At 43.3% G+C, this 14,275-nt stretch overlaps 1 protein-coding gene and 1 pseudogene across 2 annotated transcripts in view; both read right to left on the bottom strand.

Moving 5' to 3' along the window:
• The window catches only part of ADAT1 (adenosine deaminase tRNA specific 1), a 45,320-nt gene that overhangs the window by 7,260 nt on the left and 23,785 nt on the right, over positions 1-14,275 (bottom strand). The window lies entirely within an intron of this gene.
• On the bottom strand, positions 3,774-11,895 carry LOC307179320 (growth hormone-inducible transmembrane protein-like; annotated as a pseudogene). Its single transcript has one exon. The product of its transcript is annotated as a growth hormone-inducible transmembrane protein-like (transcript).

Here is a 14,275-nt window from a genome sequence, read left to right as displayed (position 1 = left end):
CAAATGAACTTATTTACAAAACAGAAACAGGCTCACAGACCTGGAAGACAAACTTATGGTTGCCAAAGGGGAAAGGTAAGGGGGGAGGGATAAATTGGGAGTTTGGGACTGACAATGTACACACTACTATATTTAAAATAGATAACCAACAAGGACCTACTGTATAGCACAGGGAACTCTGCTCAATATTCTGTAATATCCTAAATGGGAAAAGAATTTGAAAAAGAATAGATACATGTATATATATATATAACTGAATCACTTTGCTGTACACCTGAAACTAACACAACATTGTTAATCAACTATACTCCAATATAAAATAAAAATTCAAAATAAAAAGAGTTGGGGGCTTCCCTGGTAGCGCAGTGGTTCAGAGTCCGCCTGCCGATGCAGGGGACACGGGTTCGTGCCCCGGTCCAGGAGGATCCCACATGCCGCGGAGCGGCTGGGCCCGTGGGCCATGGCCGCTGAGCCTGCGCGTCCGGAGCCTGTGCTCCACAACGGGAGAGGCCACGGCGGTGAGAGACCCGCGTACCGCAAAAAAATAAAAAATAAAATAAAAAGAGTTGGGAGGAAGTTCTTAAGATAAGCTACACAAATACAAACAATAAAGAAAAAGGTTAAATTTAAGTACATTAAAATTTTTTTTAACATCTTTATTGGAGTATAATTGCTTTACAATGGTGCGTTAGTTTCTGCTTTATAACAAAGTGAATCAGTTATACATATACATATGTTCCCATATCTCTTCCCTCTTGCGTCTCCCTCCCTCCCACCCTCCCTATCCCACCCCTCTAGGTGGTCACAAACCACCTAGCTGATCTCCCTGTGCTATGTGACTGCTTCCCACTAGCTATTTTACGTTTGGTAGTATATATATGTCTATGCCACTCTCTCACTTTGTCACAGCTTACCCTTCCCCCTCCCCATATCCTCAAGTCCATGCTCTAGTAGGTCTGTGTCTTTATTCTCGTCTTACCCCTAGGTTCTTATGACATTTTTTTGTTTCTTAGATTCCATATATATGTGTTAGCATACGGTATTTGTTTTTCTCCTTCTGACTGACTTCACTCTGTATGACAGACTCTAGGTCTATCACATTAAAATTTTAAAAATTATGTTTTTTATTTCCTCAATATTATTCTTCAGTAATATTTTTACTGAGGGCATGCTGAAAAGTTGTTTTGATGTCACAAAAGATTTGTCTTATTAAATGGGAATATCACTCCACCTCTCTTTAATAAAAGGTGACCACATATATTATGGAATTTGAAAAAGCTTCATAACTTTAAAGAATTAAACACTTTATTTAAACAAAATTAATAGAAGCTGCAGATTGGATGAAAATGTTTGTAACAAATATAAACCAAAAAAGAATTAATATCCAAAATAAATAAAGAACTCTTCCAATAAGACAAACAACCCAAGAGAACAATGGGCAAAGACAAAGAATCCTTAACTTCACTCCAGGCCACTGTATATGTTGTCCATGCACTAACTCTATCGAGTGCCTTTCACAAAGACTACAATATGAACGGTGCCCCCTAGAGTTGTGCAGTGTACAACCTCTACACTAAAAGATGCAGACTTGCACTGTACAGTTGGTGGCCTTATGAAATGCAAAGGAAAGTAAACTCTGGTTTATTTTTTCACACTCATCAGATTGGCTAAAGTTTCAACATATAAAATGTTAGGGAGGATATGAAACATCTGGAATCCTCATAAACTGCTCTGTGGGTGTAAACTGGTACCATCACACTGGAAAGCAATCTGACAATATTCAGTTAAGTTGAAGATGCAGATAACCCATGACCTAGCAAATTCCATGTCTAGGTATATATCCTAGAAACATCCCCACCCATGTACAAGAGACGTGTACAAGAATGATCACTGCAGCCTTGTCTACATGAGCCAAGAATTGGAAACAGACTAAATGTCCAGCAACAGGAGAACAGAAGGATAATATGTGGTATAGCCATACAAAGGAATACTATATAGCGGTTAAAATGAATGCACTAGAACTACATATGTTAACATAAATCAATCTCCAAAATGGTGCTGATGAATGAAAAAAGCAAGATGCAGAAGTATATTCAGCATATCATTTCTATAAAGTTTAAAAACATGGAAAACAATTCTAAGTATTGCTCACAGATATAAAGTTATGTAATAAAAGTATAACCATGCAATTCAGGGTGGTGGTTACCTAATGGAAGGAGGGGAACAGTATCAGGGAGGGGTCAATGTGGGGTTTCAAATATAGCTAGTCATGTTTTATTTCTCCAGAAAATAAAAACCTGAAGCAAATATAGCAAAATATTTACTGCTGTTATTTCTTTTTATTGTTATGTTTGAACTATTAAATAACTTTTTAAGTTACATCAGTGAGAACAGGGATTGGGTCCTTCTCAAAGAACAGCACACGGGTGCCTCCAATTTCTCACTCCCCTTCACTCCTCAGCCCAGGAGAGGCCAGCTTCTACTTCCCTGACCCTGCGTTTGCTGAGGTTACCAAAAATAACCTTGTCCGCCCAGCTGAGGGGCTGGAGGGGAACCACGAGGTTCTTAATTCTTACCTTCCTTGTCTCTCTTTCTTTTAATATATTCTACACTCCAGATTACTCCCTCTTTGAAGCTCCTAGTTGCCTTTCTCCTGATTTTCCTCTGGCCTCTTGGTCACACTCCTTCTTGTGCTTCTCCACCTATTCCTGAACTCTCCATGTTCCCCAGGGTTCAGTCCAGGGTCCCCTTTTCTTCTCATTCTCTACACATTCTGCTTGGATGGTTTTATCCTAACCCGTGTCTTTAAAGACCTCCTATAAGTGACTCCAAAATCTTGATCCTCAGTCCATCTCTCTCCTGAGCCCCAAGCCAGTCCTTCCAAATGCCCCCTCTTAGGTCCTTGGCCAGCAGTATCACAGAAATCCCAACTGTCTGAGCTCATCGTCCCCTGCCTGCAACTCCTGACACTGACCCCCTCCCCAGCCCAGAGCAGCTACTCTTCCTGGATCCCCTTTCCTCATATACAGCACCCCCTTCCCTCCTCTCACCCACACAAGAACCTGAGAGCCATCCTCAATGCTCCCTCAATCCTCATCCCCTACCGCAATCAGCCAATCAGCCTCACCAGCCTCTGCATGTTTCTCAAGTCAGTCCCCTCCCAATGGCTCCTAAAACTGTTATTGTCTGGGCCTCATCATTTCTCTTATTATTATTACAGTAATCCCCCAACTGTGGTCTCCCTGCCACCATCCCTGTCCCTGACTAATCCATCCTCCTTGTTACAGAGGAGAGCGATATCGCTAAAATGCAACTTCCATCCCAATACCCTTTCCTCAAAAATCCTTTAAGTGGCAAGTCATTGGGATAAAACCATTCTCCTTTGCAGGACTCAGAAGTCCTCACCGACTTGCCCCGAGTGCCTCTCCAACCCCTCCCACACTCCCCCAGCCCAGCCACGCAGTGCTGTCATCTCTGGCCTTTGCATACGTCGATTCTCCACCTCAAATACCCTTCTCTCAAAGCTGTCCCTATGTGCGCCACCAGTTTCTCTTTGCTTCCCCTTCACCTCTGAGCAAGTATACCTGGGCCTATGAGATCTTCCTGTGCCCCTTCCTCTCCCAAGTTGGGAATTAGACCTCTATCATGGCCATCCTTGTGTTCCCTGCAAAGTCACTTTCCCACCTTCCCTATCAGTCAAGGAGTTAACAAGAGGACTAACCCCCCTCCTTGTATTTCAGGTGCACAGCACAAAGCCTGATATACTGATGGTTTCAGAAGATCTATGACAGGTCCACCTGGAACTGAGAGCCTACCTAACAAGTGCTAATGCATCTTAATGTTGCAGCAGTGGCTGAAATACGTAAAATATGTACTGTAGCCACACAGAAGGCATGGGGCAGGTATGTGCACCAGGGCACCAATTCCAAAGGGGGCCCAAGCATCTCCTTCAAGGAGAATTTAGAAGGAGGCCATGTAAATGTTCTTATTCTCAAAAGCCTCACTCTTCATTAGGCTGAATGGTAGAATGCTTTAAAAAGCACAATTGGGGATTTTATTTTTTTATTTTTTTACTTTTAAAATTTTTTCTGGCTAGAACCTTTATTATTTCAGAAATAGGCATCCTATGTAACTTGAGGTGGGTAGAATAGTTACTTATGGATTACTGTAGTAAATATTTGTCAAAACACCAAGTATCTCAATAATCATACACATTTCATTCATAAGAACTTACAAAAATAACTCTTCTGTGTCAAAAAACTTATAAATAATGGTCTATGGAGGAGAGAAGGAAAATTCTGCTAGGGGAAACTCTAGTGAAGCATTTTCTCCATTACATTTTTGATTGATATAGTTCATGAAAGAAGCCTCGCTTTGCCTTCGTTTTTTTTAGTGATTTCTCTGAGAGGGAATGCAAGAAACTAAATCTGAGGGGGAAAACTGCTTTCATAATCTCAAGTGTAAACCACGAATAGGCTTTTCTGATAAAAGCTTTAAAGCCTGAAGAGATAAGAAAGGCAAGCATGTATTCCTTTAAACATTTAAACATTTCAATAAATTTGCAAAAATATTCAGCAACTGTGCATGTATTGTTTGTATACTTAAAAATGCAACAATTTTCATGCTTCGAATATTTTTTCCTGAGTGTTTTAAGCATGTTTTGTTCTCGACAATTCAAAAGTAAGACTTACACACACACATAATATATACAACAGGAATTCTCCACATGATTAGCATTGTGGACTCTCCTAACAGTGTCAAACAATGAGAAGCCAAACGTGATCACATCCATATCGTAAGGAGAGCCTGGAGAATCACGTATGTCTTTGTTTTCTGCTCAGTGCTTCTGATAAGTTCAGCAGATGTACGGCCATGACTTGTTTCCAAACATCCAGACCCCCTCACTGGCTCACCACGATTACACGAGTGCTAAGTTCTATGTATTCGAAGAAAGACTGCAGGTGTCGCTTTACTTCTCTCTGGTCCCTTTACCAAACCCCTACATCACTTATGACGTTACTTGTTAATATTTTGCAATCCAAAATGAAAAATGCAGGTACACAAGTTTGCTAAATTTCATTTAACCAAATAAATTTAAAAATAGATAAAATACTTAAATTCCTGCAACACAAAACTTGGTTTTCATATTCATTTGAACATTTTCGAATTACTCAAACATGAGAATTGAAAATGTGTTGCTATTTGGAAGAGAACTACTGAGTTTATTCTCCAGAAGAAAAAGCAGACCTGAAGCATCACATTACTGGAACACCTGAAATGTTGACAAGTTCTTACCTTCTAAACTTCAACGAAAGCTGCTTGCACAAACTATTTAAAGAATATCTGCCCCGGGCTTCCCTGGTGGCGCAGTAGTTGAGAGTCCGCCTGCCGATGCAGGGGACACGGGTTCATGCCCTGCTCTGGGAAGACCCCACATGCCGCGGAGCGGCCAGGCCCGTGAGCCATGGCCGCTAAGCCTGCGCGTCCGGAGCCTGTGCTCCGTGACGGGAGAGGCCACAACGGTGAGAGGCCCGCGTACTGAAAAAAAAAAAAAAAAAAGAATATCTGCCCCTATTAAACAAGCCAGATATCTGATGTATTAAGGAAGTCAGAAGCTGAGTCACTTCATTTCTTTCTGTTGACTCTAGTTGCCAGAATACTGGCAACTCGCATCCATGTAGATTCCCAGCATCTAATTGATGGGATCATATTTTTGAACTCCATATACTGGTACTACTTCTGCATGCTTGATTACTTTCTGTGTATCATACAGAAGAAACATGCTGAAAAGAACTAATCCACCATAAATTGTCAGTACAGAGTGGCACCAGCCACAGTGGTAAGTGGAAGAAACATAGATCCTAGTGAGGACACAAAGACGACACCCAGGCCCACGCCCAGGGGTGCTCCCATGTTCAAAAACGTCTCACTGGGTGCACATATGGCCACAGTGGAGAGGCCTCCCACAATACCAGCTGTGTACCATGTAGCTGTGATGAGAAGAGGCGCCCCCTAATATCGTCAGAGGAGCCACCACTGCACCCATCACACCAGAATGTAGTAACCAAGCAAGATGCTTTGGGCCTGGGCTCTGGTCATATGATATCGACTGGACCAGCATTCCAGCTCCAATCATGGCTGCAAAGGTTGCACCAATTGTCACCCAAGAGCCTTTCATCATGAAGTTCATGAGGGCAGGAGTTCTGCTCACTGCCAGGGCAGACAAAGCTGTTATGCCGATACTTCCTGCTAAGTACATATAGGTGGTATGAATTCTATCCTTCACATACTGAGGCCAAATTACAGCTTTTTCAATAGCTCCAATCTCATTAGACACTCCCAAGCCATAGTAGCACAAAGCTCTAAGACCAACAGCAGCCCCTCCAGCAATCTTCCCATCTGATCAATTTTAAATATTTTTTCCAATGATGGTTCCAAAGCTGCCTCCTTGAGTTCTTGGCTAGTTTTCCCACGCCAAATTCCAATTCTTGTCCTGGTGGCATATTCCCTGCTGGGTGTTAAGAGCCATTGATTTTTCGTGATGGAATTCTTCACAACAGGGGAGGCCTTGGTGAAAGCTGGTGGAAAACCCTGGAAGGTAGTGTCCGGAGACACACAAGTCTTGCGGCCAGCATGGTGGTGCACCAGGTTTACCAAACGATCGGAAACGCTCAGTCCCTGGTCAACTCAAGCGCGCAGTTCCCCTTCCGGCCGGCAACACGCAATGACTACCACCTCCCGTGCCCTCCGCCCACCTCTTACTCAATTGTGGATTTTAAATTACCCCTTTCATCTTTATTTCCTCAGGGAGAAAAAAACAATCCTGGTGGTTGACATCAGGAAGGCGAGGCCACGGAGTTAGGTAGGAGGATCTACATATTTCTCTGTGATCAACAGCTCTGCTTCCTCACCTCCTTAGCTGCTGGAGACAGGCTGCTGCTTCCAGATGTGGGATGGGGTGGTGCACAGCAAGGGGCTCCACAAACATCTGCCCAACACGCTTCTCCTAAGGACGATCTCTTAACGTTTGTTAGCAAAAGTTCTGGAAATCAGGATCAGTAAACTGCAGAGTACCTTATAAGCGGCAGTGACAGACCAAGGCAGGAACTGCACACGCGGTAGGCAGCCCTCCTCATGCCTGTGCTGAACAGTATCTCATCTCATCGCCACAACCCCACTGCCGGGGTGGTGTTGCCCTCATGTCAAAGGTGAGGATACTGACGCTCTGAAAATGCACTTACCCACCCAAGATCACACACTCAGTCCATCCTGGAGTCACAATTCAAACTCGTCTATGGCCAAAGTCCATCCTTGTTCTGCTAGACCAGAGGTTAGAAGCTGAAGGCCTGTGTCTACATGGACCCTAGACATGTACGTAAAAACACAACTTTCTTGCTTCTCTTCAAAAAATTCCAAAATAATGGCTCCTCTTTGGACAAGGAACTTGCCAGTTCACTCCACATACTTTTAAAAAAAAAAATTTATTTATCCATTTATTTAGGCTGCACTGGGTCTTAGTTGAGGCATGTGGGCTTCTTAGTTGCGGCATGCATGCCGGATCTAGTTCCCCACCAGGGATCGAACCCGGGCCCCCTGCATTGGGAGCGTGGAGTCTTACCCACTGGACCACCAGGGAAGTCACTCATGCCACCTATTTTTTAAACGTTTCCTATTCCTGGATATCTTTGGGCTTACAACCTTTGCACCATAGTTTACGTGCCATCCTTTATTTAGAACAGAATTCTTCCAAAGTATATGTAAGCAAAATACTAACCCACATTGGTCAACCCCATCTTTCATGGGAGAGGCAAAGAGCTGGGCTGCATGACCTGCCTGCGTCGGCACAGGTAAGCGAACGGTGTCACCCGGACCTGTTGAGACTGTACTCCTGCTCCCTCGCCCCGAAGCCTGGTTTCTCCTGCTGCCAGCTGTTTTCTCAGCCCAGCAGTTACTGATGTGCTGGGATAGGAGGGCATTCACATACCACTGGGGAAATGAGGAAAAGTATAGCATGAAAATACCAACTGAAAAGGTACTCACTAGAGGTCAAAATAGTCCACTAGTAGCAGCAATAAAAAAGGAAGTTGATGAAATCTTTGGGGGGAGGGACAGGGAACATACACTGAGAAGAGCTCTTTGCTTTCTCTCAATTAATAGAAGCTAATTCAATTAAAACTGGGGCAGACTAGATTGAGGGTGCCTCTATTGCTGGGCAAAGCTCAGGTTGCCCACAGTTTAATTCCGTTTTTTTTTTTTTAATTTATTTGTTTACTTTTGGCTGCATTGGTTCTTCATTGCTGCGCACGGGCTTTCTCTAGTTGTGGCAAGTGGGGGCTACTCTTCGTTGCGGTGCGAGGGCTTCTCATTGCAGTGGCTTATTTTGTTGTGAAGCACGGGCTTTAGGTGCGTGGGCTTCAGTAGTTGTGGCATGGCCCACGGTTTAATTTCTCAGAGATTTCCTGAGAGGTTGCACATAAAGGTCTGTTGTTGAACTGAAGAAAGATGCTGGGAATAGGCTCTCTGATCCTGCTCTGTTGTCAGGTTGGTTTCACCACCCAGGGGCCCACCGTGCCTCTCCCCATGGAGACACTGCTGGGTTTCAATGTGCTTTTCATTCTCTTGGCTGCCTGAGCAAACAGCCATCACTGTTTCCATTGTGAGCTCTTCTCCGTCTGGAGCCAAGCCCAAGTTCATGGAACATGTGCTTGCGACCAACATTTGGCAGCCTGGGTCCCCACTTGGAGCGACTTTCTGCCTTTCCCTTTTTCCCATCAAGACAGTTCCTGAATCTGGAGACTGAAGAGCAGTGCTGAACACGCTTAGTTTTAAAAGCTGGTTCCTCATCCTGCTAGCTCACTGGGATGAGGGACAAAAAATTCACACCAAAATCCAGAGCCCAGGTTACAAAGACAAAAATTATTTCCATCCCTCCCTTGTTACCAACACGACTGAGGGCATACATACATATTTCACAGCATCAATGGGCTTAGTTTCCTGGAGAAAATTTCTCTTTGTATTATCTACCGAGTTAAGAATTTTTATGAGAAATCCTAATACAAGTGGAAAAAAATTGAGCATCCTTATCCTGAGGCCTCATTTTCTAGGTCAGGTGACAGAATGAAGAGATTAAATGCTTTCCCCACATCCACATAGGAAGTAGTGGCAGAATTGGTACTAGAACATAATTACTTGAATATCCAGACCAAAGTTTATTCTACTATGCCAAGTCACTAATAAGGACTGGGTTGTTCTTTTTTTTTTTTTTAACATTTTTATACTGATATAATTCCACACAATAAAATGCACAGATCTTAAGTGTAGAGCTTAATACATTTTGACAAATGTTTACACCCACGTGATCAAAACTCCAGTCGAAACATGGAATGTTTCCATCATCCTAGAAAGTTCCCTTGGGCCTTTTCCCACTCAACTCCCTTGTCCCATCTTCCTGCACCCAGCAACAACCCCTGCTCTGATTTCCAGCCCTTTTGATTAAGTTTCGGGGCTCCAGTTTTAAGAAATAAAAATTGAATGCATGTGAATTTGCCTGAAGCCCTGAAATGTCTCTTTGCAGAATTTTCCTCTCCCTTTTGGACCGCAAGTACTACTTAAGATTTGTTTTGGATCCATCTGGACATTCTTCCAGAAAGTCAGCCTTAGGCCCAGCACAGACATATTTAGGGTTAAAGGCATCCACGTTTATAAGAAGCAAAGGCCAACTATGATTCCTCAATATGTGGTATAAAAAGAACTCTACCTTCTGGAAAATAAAGTTGCTATCTCCAAAATATCTGCCTTCTTGGCTCTTTCTGTAACACACCACTCCTTTAGAGTAGCTGCCTCTGTTCCTATGGAAAGAATTGCCTGAGCCCTTGAAAGTGAGCACATATGCATTATCTTTCTACTTGGAAGCTGTTTCCTAGTTTCGATAACCTTCTGCTGCAGTGGGATTCCTCTTCGCAGCTCCTCTGACTTCCCCAGACATCATTACAGGAGGGCAGAGGCAGTTAAAAACCTAACATTGTCCTAAGCTATTTAGTCAGCAAGGGATCTGGGTTTTAGAAACTGGAAAACTTTGGCTAAGGCTTGCTCAGAACATTGTCTTAAGGCCAAAAAGTGTTGGCAAGGTCCAGGTGAAGGCAGCTTTCCACCAGCCACAGACACGACCAAATCATACGGGGCCTGCTTCTCTTTTAAGCAGAGCGCTGACGGCCAGCCTGGATCATTTTCTCCGCATCAGCTTGTCTCCCCAGACAGTGAGCTAATGCTTGGCACCAAAAAACACCATAAAAAAAAAGGCATTTAACCCCATGTTTTGAGGCAGAAATGACTAAATGGAATATATACACAAAATTATTTAAATCAAGACAACTTTTAAAAATTCTAAGAGAATAAAAATTATGCACACATAGTCATAACATTGGAACCCACTTGTGAACACAGAATAAAGAGGAAGCAATGCTGAAAATGTAAACTTCTCTGAAAGAGCCAAATTTCAGAAGACATTTTGTTAGTAAAGAGAGAATTCTGCGGAAGTAGCTGCCTAAAGCATGCTGAATCCCTCTTCCCTATGCAATGTCACTTCTGAGTATGTTGCGGCTTTTCTACAGTTTAAAACTATTGATATTTTAAACTTTTTCTATTTTTTTTCATTTTCTAAATTTTACTTTTAAAAATAGACACTATATTAACATGGTTCAAAATTTTAAAAATAAGAAGTCTCCCTCCCACTCCCAGGCCCCAGCCATTCCCTTTCCCACCCTATAGGCCCTGTGTTAGTGGTTTCCTGTGCATCTATTCAGAGCTAGTTTAGCAAAACATAGATATATACCTTTCATCCTTCTTTTTTTTAGAAATGGAATGTTATAATGGTGTCCTACATTTTGCTATTTTTTTTTGCACTTCATTGTATTTAGAAACAGAATTTTGAAGACATATTTCAATAAAGAAAAATTATATGTTCATTTACCCTTTGACACAGTGAATCCCACCTCTAAGAATCTATCCAAAATATACATTGGCAAAAATACAAAATATTCTATGTAGGCTATTCACAGAGTATTTCAAAAAGAAAGAATATGCAATGTCCACCAACTAATAAAAATGGTTACTGCTGGGGGCAGGAAGAAACAGAGGTGAGGGGACAAGGATGTAAGACCTCTCTGAATGTACCTTAAAAAAAAAAAACTTGGGGCTTCCCTGGTGGCGCAGTGGTTGAGAGTCCGCCTGCCGATGCAGGGAACACGGGTTCGTGCCCTGGTCCGGGAAGGTCCCACATGCCGCGGAGCGGCTGGGCCCATGAGCCACGGCCGCTGGGCCTGCGCATCTGGAGCCTGTGCTCCGCAATGGGAGAGGCCACAACAGTGAGAGGCCTGCGTACCGCAAAAACAAAACAAAACAAAACAAAAACTTGTTTTAAATATTTTACATAATTTTTAGAAGTCCCCCTAAAAATTGAAAGCGAAAGGAGACAAAATTAACTATATATATTTGAAGCACTAACTACAGAGGAACTATTTCAAGTGACTTTAAAATGTTCACAATCTGGGAGTTCCCTGGTGGTCTAGTGGTTAGGATTCGGGGCTTTCACTGCTGTGGCCCAGGTTCAATCCGCGGTTGGGGAACTGAGATCCTGCAAGCCGCAAGGCGAGGCCAAAAACAAAAAAAATCAAAAAACCTCACAATCCCTCGATCTGGTTTTTCAATCTCAGCACAACTGACATTTTGGGCTGGATAATTCTTTGTTGCGGGGGGTTGTCCTGTGCACCATAGGCTGTCAGCACCCAAGGCTCAGGTGAACTTCCCTGATTGGCAACATTTTGCACATACAGTCACACATTGTTGCCCCGAGAATTAAGTGCTGTGTTTGTCACATGTGCACCCAAAAAACTAAATATTGATTGCCCTGGGAGAATGTTCTAAATATAGGAGGAGGGAGCCACCTGGGGAAGCACCAGGGTGGGTCAGGAGGCACAGGGAGGAAGGAGGAAATGTGGGCAAGAGCCATTACTGTGAAGGGGAAGGGACGGGACGGGCAAGGTAAACAGGCTTGGGATTGGCTGGTTTGACTAATTTCAGTAGACTCTGGAGGCACAGTGACTGCCCCTGGTTTTCTGGTGCCTGGCCCTGGTGTGATTAGGGCAGGTGGATAGTGGCCCAGAATGTGAGAGCCCCAGAAAGGAGGTGGTTGGGGTATGGGCTCTGGATTGGTTGGTATACGTACAAAAGGTGTGCTCAGAGATGAGTCTTTATCCCTAGAAACTGGCTATCCCTGGGAGGGGCAGTCTTTCCAGGGTCAGCAAGGCAAAGATGTCAAAGCATCAGAGACCCAAGGTTAGCAGAGAGGACAACTAGAAGCTTGTGCAGACTGTCTCCTGGACTTCGCCCATGTGCCTTTCTTTCCCTTTGCTGACTTTCACTGTAATAAGTGGTAACTGTAACACTTTTTCTGAGTTTTGTGAGTCTGTCTGGTGAATCAACCTAAGGGTGGTCTTGGGGACCTCGTGACACAGTTGCTAAAACCATTCTGTAAAAGGGTGATGGGATCGATCAGGCTGATACCAATGAACCCACTGATTAATCACTGAAAGCGGGACAACCCTATGTTGTGCAGAACCACCTGAAAAGAACTGAACCTGAATGTAATCAAGCCTCTCCACGTAACCACAAATTTACAGGAAATATGAGGGAGAGAACCTGCTATCAACACTGGAGGAAATAAGCAGCCAAATCCTGGATGGGGGACAGTCTACAGGACAAATAACCCATTTGTTAAGCACATAAAAAGGAGAGTGAACTGCTACAGATTTAGTGAGAAAAAGACACGTCAATCCAATGCATTGTGTGGACACTGTTTGGATCCTAATTTCAACAAAACAATAGTCAGAAGACATTTTTGAGACAACAGGGGAAATAAAACACAGCCTGCATAATAAATATTAAGGAATGATTGTTAATTTTGTTGGGTAGAATATGATGGTTAGAATTCACTTTAAAATATTCCAAGAAAAACAAAATTGGAGGTGGGGGGGAATAGATTAGATAACAACAGCATAAAGCTGATGATTGTTAAGTCTGGGTGATGGGTACATGGAGGCCCACTATGCTATTCTACTTTTTGTCTATTTAAAAACTTCTATAACAAGTTTTTATAAATTTATTTATTTACTTTTGGCTGCGTTGGGTCTTCGTTGCTGCAGGCAGGCTTCCTCTAGTTGCAGTGAGCAGGGGCTACCCTTCGTTGCAATGAGCGGGCTTCTCATTGTGGGGGCTTCAGTAGTTGTGGCACGTGGGCTCAGTAGTTGTGGCTCGTAGGCTCTAGAGCACAGGCTCAGTAGTTGTGGCGCATGGGCTTAGTTGTTCCCTGGCATGGGGGATCTTCCCAGACCAGGGATAGAACCCACGTCCCCTGCATTGGCACGCAGATTCTTAACCACTGCGCCACCAGGGATGTCCTATAACAAGTGTCTAAAAAGGTACTTAAAAATTGGAAGCAGCTATCCGTAAAAACATATGATCTAAATGTATGAAGTCCGAGAAACTGCCAATATTGCAGAGATGTGATTTTAAGGCATAGGTGAGATTCTAAACTTGGGTTTTTGTTTTGTTTGGCTTTGTTTTTGGGGTGTTTTTTTTGGCAGCACCACGTGGCATGTGGGATCTAGTTCCCCGACCAGGGATCGAACGCACGCCCCCTGCAGTGGAAGCATGGAGTCCCAACCACTGGACTGCCAGGGAAGTCCCTAAACTTGGGTTTTAAGAGATTAAAGCAAAATGTAGGAAGTTGGCTGTCTAAGCTCCCCTTTTAGCTCTTGAGAAAACAGGCAGAATCCAAGGTGAAGCTGCCTCTGGTCTCTATCTTTCAGGGTTTTGCCAGTCTCTGTTCTGAAGCGTAAATTCAGGAGTGTTTTTAATATTTAGTTTTTTGGGTGCACATGTGATGAATACTATAAAATTTAGGAATAAAAAGACTATCTCCTTACATTCTCATATAAATCTTTATCCTTTAAAATAGAATCTCGGGACTTTCCTGGTGGTCCAGTGGGTAAGATTCCGCACTCCCCATGCATGGGGGCTGGTTTTGATCCCTGGTCGGGGAACTAGATCCCACATGCATGACTCAACTAAGAGTTCGCATGCCGCAACTAAGAAGTCCTCACGCCGCAACTAAGAGTCTGCATGCTGCAAATAAGAAGTCCGCATGCCACAACGAAGATCCCACATGCTGCAACTAAGAACTCGCGCAGACAAAATAAAAAAATATTAAAAAAGAAAA

This window comes from Stenella coeruleoalba (genome assembly GCF_951394435.1).
Source record: "Stenella coeruleoalba genome assembly, chromosome: 20".
In the NCBI taxonomy this organism is placed as follows: Eukaryota; Metazoa; Chordata; class Mammalia; order Artiodactyla; family Delphinidae; genus Stenella; species Stenella coeruleoalba.
This window is presented reverse-complemented; position numbering and strand designations above follow the sequence as displayed.